General features: G+C 47.3%; 1 pseudogene; it reads left to right on the forward strand.

Moving 5' to 3' along the window:
- The first annotated feature begins 13,388 nt into the window (after nucleotides 1–13,388).
- On the forward strand, nucleotides 13,389–16,579 carry LOC136485053 (uncharacterized; annotated as a pseudogene).
- The last annotated feature ends 2,347 nt before the right edge of the window (nucleotides 16,580–18,926 follow it).

The raw sequence follows: 18,926 nt of genomic DNA on the forward strand, positions 1-18,926 counted from the left end.
TGGTTAAGCCCAATTAATTTATTTGTACCTCTTTATTAATTTCCTTATATAATAGGGTGATTTAAAGGATCATTATTTTCATTGCAGAATAAATTCTGAGAAAATTATAGTAGCTGACACAGGACCCTAATAGTCTACTGTACAAATTTCATGCCATTTTGATAATTATAGCCACCTCTACAAAAATAACAAGTTGCAAAGGCTTATTTTATCAAAAATAGTGTAGCCTAGTAAAAAGTGTCAAACAACAGATTTTATATTTTTCTTACTTCCATCCTAGTATAAGAATACTATGTAAAAAATTTCATGATCATAAGTTATGTATTTTTACCCCAATTAATTTCACCAGAAACTAGCAATTAATCAAGGTTAAATAGTAAAACCATATTTCAAGTATGCCTACTATTGGTTTAGTATTTTTTCTAGCTAGAGCATGTCAACACAAGACTAACAAAATTGGAATCACATTTTTATCGCTCCTCTAGCTCAAGTTATGCATTTTACAAGATTGAAACTAATTTAAAAGCACTTTACTAGCTTAATTTAATTCACACAGAAAACTACTCCAAACAGTAGGTTTCATATTTTTTATCAAATAGTACACTTTATGATGAACCCAACAAAATTTGGTGCACTCAATTTTGACTTTCCTAGCTCCAGTTATGCAACAAAATCTCGAAAAAGAAATAAAGAAAAATTTCATAACCCTGACTGACAGCTGGGCCACGCGGGTCAACGGGCCGACGCGTCAGCGAGATAGGAGCAGAGGACGGCGTTGACTGGCCAGCGCTCGGCGACGACAAGCTCACCGGTGGTAGTGTCTTCACCATCGTGACCTACTCGACATTCCACGTCGACTGGTGCCCTTGGTTGGCTCAGCGGTTCACCGGAGCTACCTCGCCGGCGGCAATGGCGGCACGGCGGTGATGCGCGGCGGCGCACCGGCCAACTATAGCCATGATAGGCTAAGGTGAGCTTGGCTATGGTTTCACGGTGACCCAGTGGACCTAGCGGGTGCAGATTAGGGCTAGTAGCGGCATCGGAGAGGCAGGACCACATGCAAGGCGGCACGGTGGTAGGAGCACACGGCGGTGGTGCCTCCCGTTTCGACGAGACCGCTACTAAAGGTAAGTCTCCATCTTCAAGGATGGTGCTAGGGTCCACAGTAGTGTGGCAATGTGCGCTAGACGAGGACGATGGGGTCTAGTTAGGGATGGCCACGGCGAGCTCATGCTCACGGCCATGGCGGACGTGTGTTCCCGCCCTGACGCAGCGGTAGCGGTTAAACGGACTGTGGTCATAGCATCTATGACCTACGGTGACACGCAACCAAGGGTGAGGGACATAGGAGAGGCACTGGTGGTGGCTGGCCACTGGCGAGCCTGTGCACGGCGGCGGACTGCGACCATGGTGGTGACAATGGCACGACAATGTGGCCTCACCTGTGCTTCTCTAGTGGCGCTAGCTGCTCTAGGAGGTGGAGTAGATCATGGTGGAGATACGTGCTAGGTGGATTTGGTGATGGTGCGTCGGTGGTGATGCGCTTGGCCGGCGGCGACGGCGATGCACTTTGCTCTGCTCTGGAGCCACGCGCGAGCGAGATGGAGAGGGTGAGAGAGTGAATGAGCGCGTGAGAGCGAGGGTGACCGAGTGCTCACCTTTGAGGCGTGGTAGGGTGGGCCAGCGCCGGCGTATGGCCACCATGCGGTGCACGTGGCCGGCGTTGGTCGGCCACGATGCCCGTGGCAAGGCCGTTTTTAGTTTGGATGAAACTGCCTAAAACTTGATTTTCTCTCCACCATAACTCCTAATCCGTGCAGTGTTTTGATAAACTAATTTCACCATTTTATAGAGCTACATGAGTACTACAAGTTTGCTTAAGGAAATTTTGTCTAACTCCCAATGGTTTGCAAACTAAAAATCACCATAGGTAGCTACAAGGAAACTAGAAATCAGCTTTGGACTTGGACAAATTTTTGAGTTTCAAAACAACATTAAGTTGATTCTTGTGAGCCCTATTTGACCATGTTAGGAACTGAATTAGCTCATGACCCTTAAACAAAGTTTGTTCCACATAAGATAAGCTACAACTTTTGTAAAGGGTGAACTACCATGCTAACACTCTATGCTATATTTCAACTTTGGTCAAACTAGCATCATGAAAAATGACATTATGAGTAAACTAGGACTTAGATGCAAAATTGGCCCATGTCATGAATACAAACATTGTTCCATTTTCCATCCTAGATGTGGCTAAGGTGTTTTTGTGACCTCACAACCATCTCTTGCATTGGTCACACATGATCACAAGCATATGCATGTATATAAGCAGCATCACATGTGATAAAGATAGAGTGAATGAGATGAAACTTCATATGCTCATGGTCATGAATGCTTGGATGATGCTCATGCTCATGAAATGCAAGTGCCAAATGTAATGCTTAACACTAGGGTGTTACACCAATCTCCTTGTCTACTCCCTATGGTGAGCTTATACCAACGTTTAGCTTTTCACGTCAAAGAGAAAGGAAAAAGCTTCCATCATAAGGTTTTATCTAACATGCCTACTATGCGTAGGCATGCACATGCCTGCTCAAACTCATTTAGGTGGGAATAGGGATTTTCATCATCTTCGTCCGAAAAGGATTGATCCTAAACCATGTTAATTAAACACGGGTGTAGCTCATAGCTAGTTGTTAGGATAGGCTTTGTAGATTCTAGTGGCTATTGGCGTGCGCTCGTAGGTGTTGCGTATTGGTAGATATGGGTGGATTCTAGATCCATGGTAAAAAGAAAGATAAAAGATACAAGATTAAGCTAGGTTCGAAGTTAACTCAGCAACCATCTCCCTGGCAATGGTGCTAGAAATGCTTGTTGGTATAAATTAACACAAACAGAATAATTCACAAGCGCACGGATATTATACTGTTGTAGCACTTCATCGGAAGTAACCTAGTTTTATATCGAACTTGAGGAAACGTGTGTGAGAATAACTAAATCTAACTTAACCCAACTTCACAATCAAGACTAGACAATAGGAGCGTAGAGGAGATTGCTAAGGTCTTCTAGTTCTAACTTCGATAAGCTTTGTCTTCTATTGTTTAGTTCTGGGGATATTACTAAAGAAAACACAGACAAAGAATGTTTCCTATAGCAACAAGGTCCTACTAGGCCTACAAACAGGAGGTGGACTACAAAGGATTCAACGAGGCTATAAGAGTCACCCTTGTGAGCTAGCACTGATCCGGAAAGTAGGGTACATCCACGAGTAACCAAGTCTAAGCATCACGCTTATACCACGAATACTACTTTAACCCAGGAGCTACAAGGATTAAAGTACTAAAAAGAGTCGCAAACCTAAAGAACAATATAAACAAGATGCTTACTTGAATTAGAAGTCGATTACTAGAAAAATCTCAGAAGTAAGCTCATGAAGAACTTGATTATGCCAGGGTACAAGCCATAGAGAGAGAGCACCGACAGGCTGGCACTTCCTCCAAACTCTTCCCTCTCACTCTATCTCTCCATCTCTAATACAAGACTAAATCCTATCAAGGACTAATCTAGCTCTGATCCTGGTGGACATATGAATTAGGGTTTTTGGCCCTCAGGCTCTTAGGATCAAATGCCTCATGCCCTAGAGGGGGGGGTATAGGTAGATATATATGGGGCCTTTGAAGCACCCTGAACCCTTGGATCAAACCAACTTGAATGTATGGTGTAGATGTGATCCTTGAGGTGGTGGAGAACCGACATAGCAACGTGGAGGCTGACAGCAGGGCCCATAGACCGGTCGGCCTACATGTGGGACCAGTTGGTCCCACATGGCAGGGGCTCGCACTCCACTTCGGTGGAGAGCCTCCTAGAGTGTTCTAGCATCTTACCACATTGGTTACGTGGTGGAATTCCATGATTTCCTTTGACAAATAGGTCCTTGGCGGTTTTTTGATTAAATCCTGCTGTAAACACAGATTCACCAAAACTTGTGGAAATTATCAGTTTAATCCCCTAAGTCTATGTTAGTGATCTATTCTAATCATTTATGCAAGGTATATTGATGGTTTGTGATGAATGTTAACTACCATCAACATCTGCCTACAGCCATGGCCCAAACCTACGCCACGGAGATCTGGGTCCCATGGCCCACGGTGGACACACTCTCAGAACTGCCCCTAGTGGCAGCATCTCGAAGTTCACCTATGTAGGGAGGCCAGTACCCTCTGTCATCATTAGTCATGGCCAAGTCCTCCGCCTAGGAGGCCGAAGGTCTATGGCTCATGATGAACTCACTTAGGGAATGGCCTCAACCGGCCACATCCTTTTGGGGAACCATGAGGTTATCCATACAAATGGGTCAGCACCCATCACTAGCTTCTACCCCATCTAGGTCAATCACATGGGAAACCTGGGTCTAGCGATAGAACCACACCCTGAACAACATTTCCACTACCAGCGGGACACCGCGTGTCAGGGCTCGCACGAATGATGAAATTACCCACCACCACTCGGCGATGTCATTAGTGGTCAGGTGGCTACCCAATGCCACGCCTCGAAAGGCCAAGCCTAGAACCATAGCCTAGCCCTAGTTGATGGACAAACTACCCATCATGCCTTAGCGGACCATCAGCTGTCACTTAGAGGCACGTGCATCCGAGGAACCGGGTTCCACGTGGCATTGAGATCCCACTTCCATAGCGATAGGTCACGCCAGCCCCTCGATGGGAGGGGCAACCACACCTAGAGGCAGGGATGCAACAACCGCAATGTTGTTGTGCCACAAAGGCTCGGGCGCCAAAATGCACGAGTCCTCCTGACCAGAAACCACAACGGGCCAAACTCGAAGAAATCACCCTCAGGGGCTCGCAGGCCTACCGAAGATGTCAAGTCGGTAAAGGTCAACCCAAAGCCAGCCAAAGGGATGATCCGCGCCAGCTGCAACCATCCCAAGCACTGAAGAAGCGTCCTCACCAGCTCGTGGCCCAAAGATCACTATGGCTTCATCAGGAGCAGATCCTCGGGGGCTCATCGCGCCTCGAGCAATGACAGCCAGTTTTGCGATAGCTTCTGGTACATCGGTCAGTCACATCCACTTTGACCTTAGCCTCTCTACCTAAGCACGTGCACATACACATACAAGCATGCCAATAGTTATGGAAACCTCGAACCAACCCATAGAGCAAACCAGATAGCACGATGCCCATACATTTTGTCCTAGTAGTACTTAACTCCCGAGCAAGTCGATCTAACACGCGCTCGTAGCTAGGTACCTCTCATTCATGAGGACTACATACATAGTTACCTACACATGATCCAAGGCATAGCACTGCTTATCATCATCCCAGTGACCTATTTGTCCTCGAGTTCTTTTCGGTCGTGCCTCGAGCCATGATGAACCGACAACCCAATTCTTGATTCCTCGTTTGCACCAAAAAAGGTCGCCCCATCCAAGCCTCATGGACTAGCTCCTGGGCAAGGATAGGCACCCATGCATGGGTTTGAAAGGAAATGGAGAGCTTGTTCACTCTAAGAGGGAAGGAACAAAAGGAAAAGAAAGCTCCGACCGCTCGCCTACTCTCTCCTTGCATCACACAGGATCTCGGCTCTCCCCAGACGTCTTGCCTCATGATCGGGTCACACGCCTTTTAGCCCTGCAAGCCAATCCCTAGGCTAAAATGCATACCCACATGCATAGGATAAAGAGGGATCATGAACATTCCTAACCTGAACTAGAAGATAAGCGAGGAAACGGCAAAATGACAAAACGAATACGCCGATCGAACACCATACATACACAAAATCCATAACATGTTCACCGTGGCAAGGACACCCGTATAACATAGGATCCTTACACAAGGATCATCACGCACCGAAAGCCAAGAACCAACATCGTATGCAAGCAACCAACACTTCGCTCCTGCTCCACGAGCGATGACACCACCCACCGCAAGGTTATCGTCGAACGACCTCCTCAGCGTGCAACCTAGGGTAACGTCGAGGTCAATGCCGCCATAATGCGGGCACCTCGATGCCACAATACGCCACCAGTTCACGCACGATAGAGGACCACATGAAGCCAAACTACTAGAACCAAACCGGGGCAAGGCTATGTGCCCGTTCGAAAGCAAGAAAACAAGAACGCCCGTGCAATCCAAAGGAAAATGAAGAAGGGCACGATGCCGCCAAATCAACCTTATAGATATCTAGGTCAAGAAAAAGGAGTCATGCTGAGCCAGACTCCATGGGTCGATCCCCAGGCGGGGCTACATGGCTACGGCATTCAAACGACCAGACCAACGGCGGTCACGACAAGATGACAACATGCAAGAGAATAAAAAATCATGGAACACGGCCGAAAGGAACTATTTTTACTTAATATAATTAAAGACCCCAAGAACACCTTAGGGCTCTTAGCCACCGCCACGGAGGATCTCCTCCACATCCATGGCGGCGACAACGGCGTCTGCAGCGGCGGCAAAATCAGTGATAGGCTTAGCCCGCTCTTCCGATCGAACGTGCCCTAGGAACCCAGGCGCCACCTCATGGAGGTTCACCCTAGTCCATAGGTGCATGGTAGCAAGGGCAATGCCGGCCCCTTGACGTATCCCTACCACCACCACCCGCTTGCAATCCTCCGCTACGATAAACCCTCGGAGGCAAGCCGCCTCCTCTTCATGGTGAGAAGCCACCAGCCGCACCTCCAATGCTGGCAACAAGATGACATGAAGGTCCGAGGCTACAGACATCCATCCGGACATCAAGATGAGGGAAACCCTTACTTGCTATGCGGGCCTAGGCATCGGTGGTCGCCACCTATGTGGCAGCAAATTCACCCTCCGAGGAGGTGAGAGCAACCTTAGCGACGTCAAGGTCGAGCACCAGCCGCCTCACCTCAAGGGCAGCCATGGAAAACTACCGGTGAGCTTCATCCGCCTCGTGGATGAGACGGCAAAACTCTTGATGGCTGCCCAGAGACAATGAAGATGAACTCAACCCCACCACCGATGGGGCCTCAACTAGGAAAACGCTAGCAGTGCATCCCGAAGTAGCATGGGAGTTTGCCCTAAGGAGGGCTCACGGTCAACTTAGGTCAGCATCAAACTTAAAACATCATTTAAACACTCACCCCTATTCGTGCAGCAAAACTTGGAGACACGATGTCAGACCACCAGCCCCCGGCACATCTTCCCGTGGATACTCGCCACGATCCATCATGTCGAAAGGAAATGAAGCCACGAGCGCACGAAGGCAAGAGGGAAGAAGCAACGGGGGAAGCGCTGAAGAACGAGACAAATCCCCCCACTGCATCAGATCTCCCAATTCATAGCCATAGGAACCAGTCATGATGGATACCTCGGGCGCACGCGTATTCACTTTCACTTACTAACCACCTTGGAAATCACATAGAGCAGGTGAAGCAATCGGAGGGAAGGTGGAGCAACGGTCGCCCAAGCAGCGGTGTGAACCTAGTAAGCTGCACACATCCCCACTCTTTCTAGATCACTTCAACTTGTGTGACCGCGTTTTGTGGTGCACAACTGCTTGTGAGTGGGCGCCATTATGCCATGATGTGACCGGAGAGGCCGACCCCCCCCCCCAAGATCATAGAATGACCCACCGCGACCATGACCCTACGTCATATCTAGGAAAACCTCTCTTAGACCTATCCTTAGAAGGGTTCAAGGCTACAAAAGGGATAGGGGCAGCATGGAGATGGTCCCCTATGGCTCTAATCAGTGGTGCGGAGCCACACGACCATCTCTCCCTATGTTCGAGTCGTTCGCTTTAAAGTCTCTTGGGTTGACCCCCCTCTAGTTGGGGACCAACGGGATTGATGGCCGATGATTTATAGGACATCTATCTATGAGGCACAGCCAAACTCCACGTCGATTAGGGAGGATATCGAGTTCTGCTCAGATTACCCGTCGACCCTGATGAGGCGCACCGCTCCGACCGCATGGTTATGGTCAACATGCCTCTTCCCGTGTGGGGCAAAACCAAACCTGCCTATAACAAGGCAACACGACCTCTCAAGGCCGGCAAGGATGTTAGGGAAGAACGGATTTGGGTCCCCATGACCCCGTAAGAAGTTAGGGCCAAGCCTCGACCGATTCCTCCCTACGCCCTAGGTCTCAGACCTAAGGCCTGCTACGGAGACTGACAAACCGTTAGAGGTCTGCGACCTCTCTAGGAGAGATCGATGAAGCAGATGGCCAAGGTACCACAATAGAGTCTTCCTCGCAAAGTGATGTGGGACCCAAAGTGTGATCACGGCTCGATCACGTGGAAAAAGCAAAAAGGTCCAAGACCTACAAGCTAATGCATGATCGCAAAAAGGCCCATGACCATGGAAAAATGGGGTTGGGGAGATGACACCTCATGACAATTAGGCCACTGAGGCCCTTCTGGCGACCCTAGACTAAGGCATGACCCCGGGCTCAAGGCACGGGGGCTCATTGCCTCTAGGGAGACCCAAAACCCTATAGAACCCTCTACCGGCTCAGCGCCTTCGAGCACCAGCTGTTGGAAGGGGCGACACTGGCTCCTACCACCACTATCGACCCCTAGAGGGACGTATGACGGGAACCATGTGGTTCTCCTTGAACTTTTCTCTCCCATTTCCTCACTCTCTCAGCAGGAAGGCAGGGAATGATTTGTAATAATCACAACCATGAGTGGTTCCAAACAGAAGGAGGCGTCCATTTATAGGCCCAAGGGCGGACCCCGCGCCGTATGGCACACCACGGGAAGCCATAGCCAAAGTTAGATGCCCATGAGAGGACGGGGAAAATGAGACCCTCCTAAAGGAAGGGCCGCAACAGGGTCGACAAGACCACTCGGCCCTGCCTGAGTCACGAACCCCGAAACATGGCACACTAGCACGACAAGGCTCAGCAGTCACGCACCACGTTGTTAGGACGTCCTGATAAGGCCGAACATAATGGCCACCTACCGCATTGAACACACCAACCTGCGAGGGGTCGAGCGATGAAGCTCAAATAGGCCACGACTATGAACCCGTGCATGAATACACACGCATCTCAGCGCTTTCATAATCACTTCATGATCACAAAAACACTCGGGGGCTACTATCAGGGTTATAACCCCGGGATGTCTCAAGGCATCTATTAGTTAGCAGGCCGAGCAGCCCATGACATATCAGCCAGCAAGAGCCCAAACAACTGAGGCCTAGCTGATCTAGGAAAACCAGGCGAAGCGCTAAGGTGGGGGCCAGCCATGACCCCATCATCAGACTTAGCCGCACAGCGTACGAGAAATGCACGACCTCTCCACTACCCTAACCCCTAGGAAGAACGGGGAGAGGTCGAGCGTAGCCCGACACTCCTATTCTGACAAGGGTAGGCATGCCAATCTAACCCTACAAGGACCGAGGGGACAGCGGTCACCTCGATCCGATCAGACGCCATCCATGCGCCACACAGCTTAGACAAGACAACACCGCCCAAGGCGGTGACGACTAGTATGATAACCACCAGCCAAATATGGCCCGACAAGACGCATATACGATTCCACCCACTATGGGATGTGAACCATGATGAAGGCCTTGACTTAGAGGCCATCCAGACCGGTGGAAGCCACGACCCTAACAATCGGGATCGTGGCCCTCAGCTCCTCTCGCCAACAAGGCAAACGACGACCTGGGGCAGCTACCAACTCCTGTACGACATCCCAGGAAACTAGGAGGCGATGACGAAGACCATGGCGAAGACCACGTCGCATAGGACGGCTAGCAAACCACCACCATGCCTATAGTGCCACCACAGTCAGCACAGTAGCGTCATGCCACACCATGTGTCACGATGTGGCCACAGGACAGTGACGACAACTAGGCCTAGACGTGTACCACAAGACGGTCCCTTAGGCTCACAACCCTTCGGTCAGGAGAACCTACTGCTTTGTATAGGCCCTGGCCCCGAACTCTATATAAGGGCAGCCAGGGCATCCATCTCGCCATTCTCTACCATTTTACTCATTCTCCATCGTAGTAGGTGTAACAACCCGGAAACCTTTACAATGCAGGCAATCATTTTGACCATCCTAATGTGCATTTATAATTAAAACTAGAATCTGACTTGTGCCTATGCCAACCCAAAACCGAGCACTGCCTGTTTTGGCGGATCATCTGGCATCACCACCGGATCGTCCGTCAAGACATCTCACAGACTTAGGATAATCTTAGCTAACCCGTGCACTGATGGAGTGTCCTCGGTATCCCATGAAGTGTCCGATGAATTATAGAGGACTGTAACCCAGCAACCCAAAAGTAACCAGTTCATACCGGAACGTCCGTCACTCATGGCGGAGTGTCGATCGAAACCGTAGCACATTTAGCCAGTCTATCGGAGAATCCGCCACACCTGACGGACTGTACGATAAAACACACCGACACCTGTCTCCTGCTGGCGCCGTGGGGTAGGTGCGGCTGCCTCCTGCTGTGTATCCGACATCGGCCATATGTGTAAACAGCAGAACACAGCCACACGGGGCTTGCACTCGGCCGGATATACATGCACCTCAAAGTATACGCACAGCAAATTGTTAAGTACGAGTACTATTTTCAAAACCTTCGGAATTATCCTTCCGACACATACGTGGGACCTGCCGAGAAAAAGTCCCATTGCCCATGGAGAACACTAGGTAATATCTTGCATGTTTAATTTGTTTATAGGATAACTCACGTAACGTACTTCATGGACGTATCCATGTATATGAGATTAAATTAAAGATTACCAGATTGATCCATTAGCGTCTAGCAGATCATATTTCGTCATACTTCTTGCATGTATGTATATGTACTGCACGTACAGATTCTATATGGCATTGGAAAGCATAGACTAGCTCGAAGGCTAGCACAATAAAAGAATCTGCGAGATCTTTTCCAAACCTTTTAAAGCATGCCAATTTGATCTATCTCATATGCCGTGTAGAGCAGTGGTTAGTCGATACATACCGCGTAGGGCGTTTGGCATTGTCGTAGAACTGCCTGCTTAATAGCAATGGCGTATGTTGATGTAGTTCAGATCGATAGCAGGTAGAGGTAGCAGATCCGTTCCGCTAACAATGTCGGGAAAGTCGATGTCGTCGAAATAGTTGTGGCGGGACGTCGACGGTACCAGCACCGGCATCAAAGATCGACGACGGCTTCAACGGCGATATTGACGAAGAGCTTGTCGTGCTGATAACATGTTATAAAACATGTTGCCAGCGGTTAGGACCATTTCCTCTCTGTCTCTCATGATCAACATAGTAGATGAAAGTAGAACACATAGACCCAAGAGATGTGAGACTATTCTTTTATTCCTCTCAATATCAGTAATTACAACATAGAGCTCCCACGTATATATAGTCCTGTCAAGGTCTAAAAGTTTGGTAAGAGCCCACATACAAATGGACTAGGATTATGATTCCTCCTTTTTCTTTTCTTATAGGATAGAGTCCGTATGTTTTACAACAACAGTAACACATGCATCCTAAATATATATTCACAATATTGGTTTACTATCGTTATGGTAAATCCGAGTGGCCATAGTGTTCTCTGGCTCATTTGGAGCTTTCTTGAATCCGCGGAAGAATAACAAGCTTTGAGAAGTGGTTGAGGCACTTCAAGCCAAGGAGAGTGCTTAAGAGTGATCTTAGTGTACTCCCCTGGTCCTATAAAAACGTAATTCTAACTATACATCCTAAATGACGAAAATACCCCTAGCTGTTTCCCTTGTCTTCAGTGGACCCCGCCTAAAGAAACTTCACGAGTGGCTGAAACGAGGCCCTGTTCTGTGGTTCATGGACTAAAAATTTTAGTCCACTTTAGTTCATAAACTAAAAGTGGATTAAAGTGGTGTTTGGTTCTTTGAACTAAAATAAACTAAAGTGGAGAGAGAGAGCAATAAATGAGATGCATGGGTGTCCCCGACACCTTTTAGTCTAGTTTTGTGGACTAAAGGACTAAAGGATTTTAGTCCACTTTTAGTCCAAGTGTTTGGCTGTTTAGTCTAACTAAAGTGTAGATTTTAGTCTAAAATGCTTTAGTCTATGGGAACCAAACACCCCCTGAGTTGGCTGGGAACAGGACTTGTGGGGTAGTGCTAAAACAAGTGGTCCAGAGTGCACCATGTCCATGCGTAGGGCTGCAGGCTTTATTGCTGAGTGGGTTTTAGCGGTTGACACCCTAGCCTGTCCTCTAGGATTGCGTTTTTTGTGGGCCTACATTGTATTTTTTTTGGACGGAGGGAGTACATCTTTTTATAACTAAAAGGACTGCCCTTTTTTTGTTTACAAGGGAAACCTATCATGAGGTTTGAGGTGTATGGTTTTTTAATGAGGAATTACATTGAAAAACTCTTTCGTGCCCAATAAATCATGATTTTTTCTCATATTTTTCTTGTCGCTCTTGGAAAAGAAAAATAAGTAGAAATGGCTTCGGCATGGCACACCCAATATCACCAAGTATGCCATCAGCAAGGGTCAATAGCCTGCCGCATCAATGGGGCTCAAGGGATTGTGACCCAATGCACACCGCCCTAAAAAGAGCAATGAAACCTTTGAGAGGAAAAAAATCTCAAGGATCTCATAGCCAAAAATCCAAATCTCAACCACTTGTAAAATAATGTGCCATGGGAGCTCCCAATAAAAAGGTTGTGCACAAATCAACCAGTTCTTTGTGAGAAAACTTGCAACCTCGTGGTAACAAAAAAAACTTAGTGAAACATCTCAAGGAGCTCAAGGCTATCATAGCTAACGATCTAGACCTCAACCACTTCCCTGCCAAGCAAAGTGGCATGTAAAGTCCCAAAACATAATGGTGGTTGTGTAGATTCAGGGTCCGTTTGTTTGTGTTTTATGTGAGCTTTTGGATGTTTCAATAGCCTAAAAGCTCCCAAAAGCCAAAAGCTAAAAGCTCGCTATAGGTTTTTGGTTTATAGGAGTTGTTTGGTTTTTGAAAAGCTTATACTCCCTCTGGTCCAGTTTATAAGGCATTTCATCTATGTCAAGAGTCAAACATATTAAACTTTGAAAATAATTTGGTCAACATTTTTTAACTATTGTTATACAAACTTGATACTATAGATTCATAATCAAAAGTACTATCCAATAATTATAATTCTATAATAATCATACCTAATAAATATATAGACTACACCTTATAAATCAGATGGAGGGAGTAGTAGTCTAAAAGTGATCATAAATAGAACCCCGTTTTAGAAGGTATTCTATGCCAAACAGAGCCTAAACGATGCATCGCGTCCCTGGGCTAACCTGCCCCAGATGCAAAACGAGGCCTAAATGAGCTCATGGTTACCTTTTATCAGCGTCAATGGGCCTTTGGATCTCTTTTTCCCAGCGCACGGGCGGCCCACGAACGGATCGGGCACTCCTCTCCACACGCGCACGGAGACCCCATCTCTCTCCTCTCCTCGCCGGCGTTCTGCCGCAATTCGAATTAGAACCTGATTCCTCCCCTCTCCCCTACCTTTCTCTCCCTCACGCGGCGAGCGGAGGCTCGGTGAGGACCGCCCGGATCGACAGGATGCAGCAGAAGCCCGACGACGCCATGGAGGAGGAGGCCGAGGCGGCGCCCAAGGCGGCAGCGGTTACAGGGCCGGAGCTAGGGTTCTGGCTGGCGGCACGGCGGCGGCTTGCCCCCGACGACCCGTTCTTCGCCGCTGGGGACCTCGAGCGCGAGCTCCTGGCCAAGCACGTACGTTTTAATCTCCCTTCCCTTTCCCATCCCTTTATCCTGCCTCCCCGCTTCAACGCACGCTGATCTCTGCTGCGAACGCGTCGGTACGGCATGTCTGATGAGATTCTTGTTCCCATGGCCATTTGGGGGCGATGCGAATTCCGATGCGGGCAAGTCGATTTTAGCGCGGAGGGTTAGCGGCGCGGCGGGCGGCCCTTGATTACCGCACGAAACTGCCGGGAGCGATGTTTCTCGTGGTTTGGATTGGTTGTGCTTGTACGGGTCCTAGTGCTCTGTACTGTAGGGCGGTTGATCCAGATCCATAGGGTTGAAGTTACGGAGAGCTCTAGCAGTGAATTGATGCTATCCATTCGTGTTCCGTGACCATGATAGGAGCACCCTCGATGTTCTGAAATTAGATGCTCTCTTCAGCTTGTCGACTCCTTTCGTTGTGCAAGGCTTGCACATAATTTCTGCTTACTTTTTGTTTCTTTGTTCGCCATGAAAGCTTGCCCTGGATCTCTCTGAAGATGACCACAACCAGCTTGAGAAGATGGAAGTAGCCAGCACGTGGTAAGAACTTACCTTTGTTGACATTGATGAACCATTGTAGGGACTCTAGTGGAGAACACCATAATTAGCTAATAATTAAGCTGAAATTCTGTCTGGTTTCCATATTATCACTGATAAAAGGCAACTAGAAGTTACTTAGTCAGGCTCCTACTTTTAATGCCTGAGATTAGTGCGGATTATGTTTCTGCATCAGATGCATACATCTGTGGTCTTCATTCACAATACAGTTTCAGCAACGATAACTTGTGGTTGGTACTATACTATGGGTTTGTTATATGGGGCCGGGGGGGGGGGGGGGGGGGGGGGGGGGGGTCATAATTTGAAAATTGTGATGATACCTAACCATTAGGTCCTGATGCCTGGTAACTGCAGTTTTATGTCCGTTACAGTTTAGAGGCTTGGTCTCATATATGACTAATAAAAGAGGGTAAAGGGAAGACATGGCACTGCCTACAAGCACCATCCTAACGCACAATCTGCCGGTAACAGGAAACACAAGGACAAAATAGTTCACCATGCCAACCTATCCATCCCATAAATGGTGTTAGTGAAGTCGCATCGTTTTCTTCCCTTCTAGAATGCTTGGCGTCTATCAAATACAGCTTGTTCTCTTACTCAAGGATTTAGTCTCTACATCAGCATATTATCTTTATTTCGCACTGCCTTGAGTTTTTGTCTTTGGGTTCTAAAGCTACATGGACGCTCCTTTGAGGTGTACTCTACATGAACGCTCTCATTGACTCATTGTATTATGCTTCTTTTCGCCAAAGGAGCTTCCGACTCCTTGAGTTCCCTGTCACTTGTCACATAGGTTGGTCTTACCAACACAGAAGCCAACACAGAAGAATATGGGAGTGCCTTCTGTATAACTAGAACCAGACATTGTCTGCTCACCTTCAAGACAGTTGCCTACTGTAACACTGAAGGAAAAGTCTATTTAAAGTTAACCAGAGGCCCTTAGGATAGATTGATGAGGCATGTTTGTCACCAGTTTCAAGGCCAAAAGGCTTCTCATGCAAGACAAGGAATAAACTCTCCTAACATCAAGATGTTGTGTTCTATGCACTGCAGTGAGTACTTTCTCATATTACATTTTTTCCTATTCATTTTCTCATGTGTTTAAAAACTCTTGCAGCACAGTGTTTTGCCCAATTGCCGGTTGTGGTGCCCATCTAGGTTGTCTGGAGGAGTGAGGACCACTATGTCACTCGCCATACTGCTTCATGCTCTGTATGTTCACGAGTTTATCCAACTTCGAGGTTGCTGAGCATCCATGTTTCTGAGACACACGACTCGTATTTCCAAGCAAAAGTTGCCCGTGGTTTTCCAGTGGTAATGGTCATATGTTTGTTTATCAGTTACACAAATGGATTACTTTTACATATTCGCAAATTGTAGAGAAACTTACAGATGAGGATTTCAAGTATAGCGTCTTTTTAGAACGTAGACTGATCAGCTCAAATCATTTGTAATATTAAAATCAGAATCAGTCACCATAGTTTCCTAATACTGCTTATAAGCTTTTTATATAACATTAGCATTGTTTTCTCTGCAAATTTACAGAAGTGCTTTTTAGTCTCACAAATCACCGTGTATCTTGATACCTGCAACTTTTCATAACAGTATGAGTGTTTGGTGGAGGGTTGTGGCATGAAATTGAAGAGTTACAAGAGTCGGCAGCAGCATCTCATTGATAAGCATCAATTTCCCAAATCATTTGAGTTCTTCAAAAAGGGACGGGCCTCCCAACGTCAGCGGCAAAAGTCCCAGAGGAGGCAGACTGCTCACAAGGGTGAAGAGACAAGGGACAATTCAATGGACGTCGATGGAAAAGGTGCAAGGCAAACAAACTGGAGGCATCGGCCGAGCAAGCAGCAGCATAAGGAGGCCAAGGAGAACGAAATGGATGTCGAACAGAAGATTGATGACCTCACCTCTGCTGTATCGAAGTTGAGCATAGCAGATTCTACGCCTGCAAGCGTAACCTTTGGCCACCGTCGCTCTCGTGGCCTTACGTTTGTGCCAAGGTCAATCAGGCAGAACAAGCAGGCTGCCTCCCAGCTGGAAGCAACAAATGACTAACCACTGTTATTTGGTCTTTTGGTAGTTCCAGAATCTGGCTTGGAGCTATTAACTTTGTATGAATGTTTGATCTTGGGTGTTGTACACGGAAGCTCAGGCTTCCACTGATATCCTTGGATCACGAAGTGGCAAACGTTTCCATGGCTGTGACAAATTTTGTTATGATGTAATGATGCTACTGATTTGCAGAACGCAGCTAATGTTAGCTGTTGCACACTTGCAGTTTCACTGCAGTGGGCAGTGGCCCACAAATTCTGTAGGTTGGTTTGAAATGTTGAATAGTTTCTGTTGACCCGCAATGAAGGCATGCTCTGTTCGGCTTGAACTTATCAGTTTGGGTATAGTATTTTTTTTTCACAACAAATCAGCGAACAGTATTTTTTAGCCTGCCTTTTCAGCGAAGCGAACAGGGTCATTGGCTACTCCAGTTGCATGTGGCTTGTGTGACAGTATTGCAGAGGAATCTACCATGCGGTCATGGGATTAAAAGTTGTCCATGCCTTTGGCACACTTCGCCATGTTTGTTCCGGTTATGCTGGTGGAGTGATAAGACTCCTTGTGCTAGAACGGTAATGATTAGACCTGGACGTTTGTCCGTCGCTCACGCCGTTCGCCTACAACACACGGCGCCGCTCGCCAACATCGCAAAAAGAAAAGAAAAGAAACCATCGACGTGCACTCCGCTCTGTACCCACGGCCATCGCAGGCGACACCGTGGCTCCCACCCCTGCCGGTCAACGCTGCTGGCTCCGCATCATCATCGTCTTCGCCCCAGCCTCCCCTTCCCCTCTCTCTCTCGACGTGGCCCAAAGCGCAGCCACCTCCGCGCGCTAGGCATGGCCGGCCCGGTTGTGCCCCAGCCGTGCGGCGCAGCCCCCCGGTGGGGTGGCCGCTCACCCACATCGCGCGCCACGTGCCTCCGCCCCACTCTGGCTCACTGCTCCTTCCACCAGATCCAATGCGTGGCGAGAGATCCGATGGTGGTGGGGACTGTGGCATCGGCTGTAGGGGCTACGGGGGTTGCGTGTCGAGCCCACGATACTAGCGGCCACGAAGGGGTCCCCGCTGGCCTTGTAGTAGGTGGAGTCCATCTGGTCGATGGTATCGAGGTGCGGCTGCCTCTGGTGAATTCCACACGCCGGTGAGTCTCTATTTCGCAAGCAGCAAGGAGATGTTGTAATGTGCTGAAACGCATGTTGCAAGCATATGTTTCAAAGTGTTTCGGGTGTTTCAGAGGTATGTTGCAATTGTTTTACATGAATGTTGCAAAAGTAGATCAAAATGTTGCAATGGTTGTATACATTTGTTGCAAAGGTCTGTTCTTAATATTTCATCTGTGTTTTTGGACGTATGTTGTAAGTGTGTTTTATCTGGATGTTGCATACGTTTCACGCATATGCTACAAGTGTTTTATCTAGATATTGCGTATGTTTGCAATGGTTTTTAAGTGTTTGTTATGTGTTTTTGCAAGTGTTTCAGAAGCATGTTTCAAGTGTTTCATTCGTCTTCAGACATATGTTGCATCTTAATGTTTTAAAAATAGATCGGTTGTTGTCGTCCCTGTGCTAGAATTGATGGTCTGAGTTATGCTGTGCACAAGTCCAAAACTCGATGTGGCCATGTGGGTTCCAAAGCTGAGGTCACGACACACGAGTAATGGCCATGGTGGTGTATTTGACAACCAAAGCAGGATCGCTATTTCACATTGTGACAAACTGGTGATTTCTGATCTGCGTATGCGCGTTTCTAATGAGAAAATTCACAATGAAACTTTCTCTACCCTACTTAGCACCTAAAGTTCAAATTTTTCTCTATTTGTTCACTTTTATTTAAAAACGTTGCTCCTCCTTTATTTGATATGCAACGGTGTTTTTTTATACTAATATGTAACGGTGTTAACTCTAAGGGAAAAGGACAATTTTGCTCCTCTTTTGTTTGCCAGTCAGATCAGTCATTTCTTGGGCGTCCATTATTTTTCTATTACGGTTCTTTTTGTCAGTCCAGGCTAGTTTAGCGCACATTTTTTTGTGTTAGTACCATTTTTTTAGTTCTCATATTTTTTTATCGTTCCATTTACCGGCTAACAACAGACTATACAGAATACAACATGAGACCTCCAAGAACATATCTAGACACTTAAGATTCAAATGCACCACGACAATAAACCAAACAAATTTGAGAGCAAATCTAGGTTCACATCCACACATGAGCACTACCATCCAACTGGTTCACATAAGAGATCTCTTCACATAAATACAAGACACAATTTGCAAACAAGTTCACATCTAGTACAAAGCATTTAGTCCCTCCTTCCCCAAAAAAATAACCCACAATCCTAACGTTCAAATTTTGTCCAAAAAAAATGCACACAGAGTGCCAGCCCTGCATCTCAGAGCATTGAACCCATCTAGAGTAAGAGCAGCGCAGTGCATCTTCCACTCTTGATTCGTGTCCGGTAGACAAGAAGCTACCACACGTGAAATGAAAAAAGAGCTACCACAACTCTTATGAACGAACATGGTTTCTAGGGGTATTATTGTAATTTTCCATCTGTCTTAGTACTGTGCTTGGTCAT

This window comes from Miscanthus floridulus, chromosome 10 (genome assembly GCF_019320115.1).
Source record: "Miscanthus floridulus cultivar M001 chromosome 10, ASM1932011v1, whole genome shotgun sequence".
Taxonomy (NCBI): domain Eukaryota; kingdom Viridiplantae; phylum Streptophyta; class Magnoliopsida; order Poales; family Poaceae; genus Miscanthus; species Miscanthus floridulus.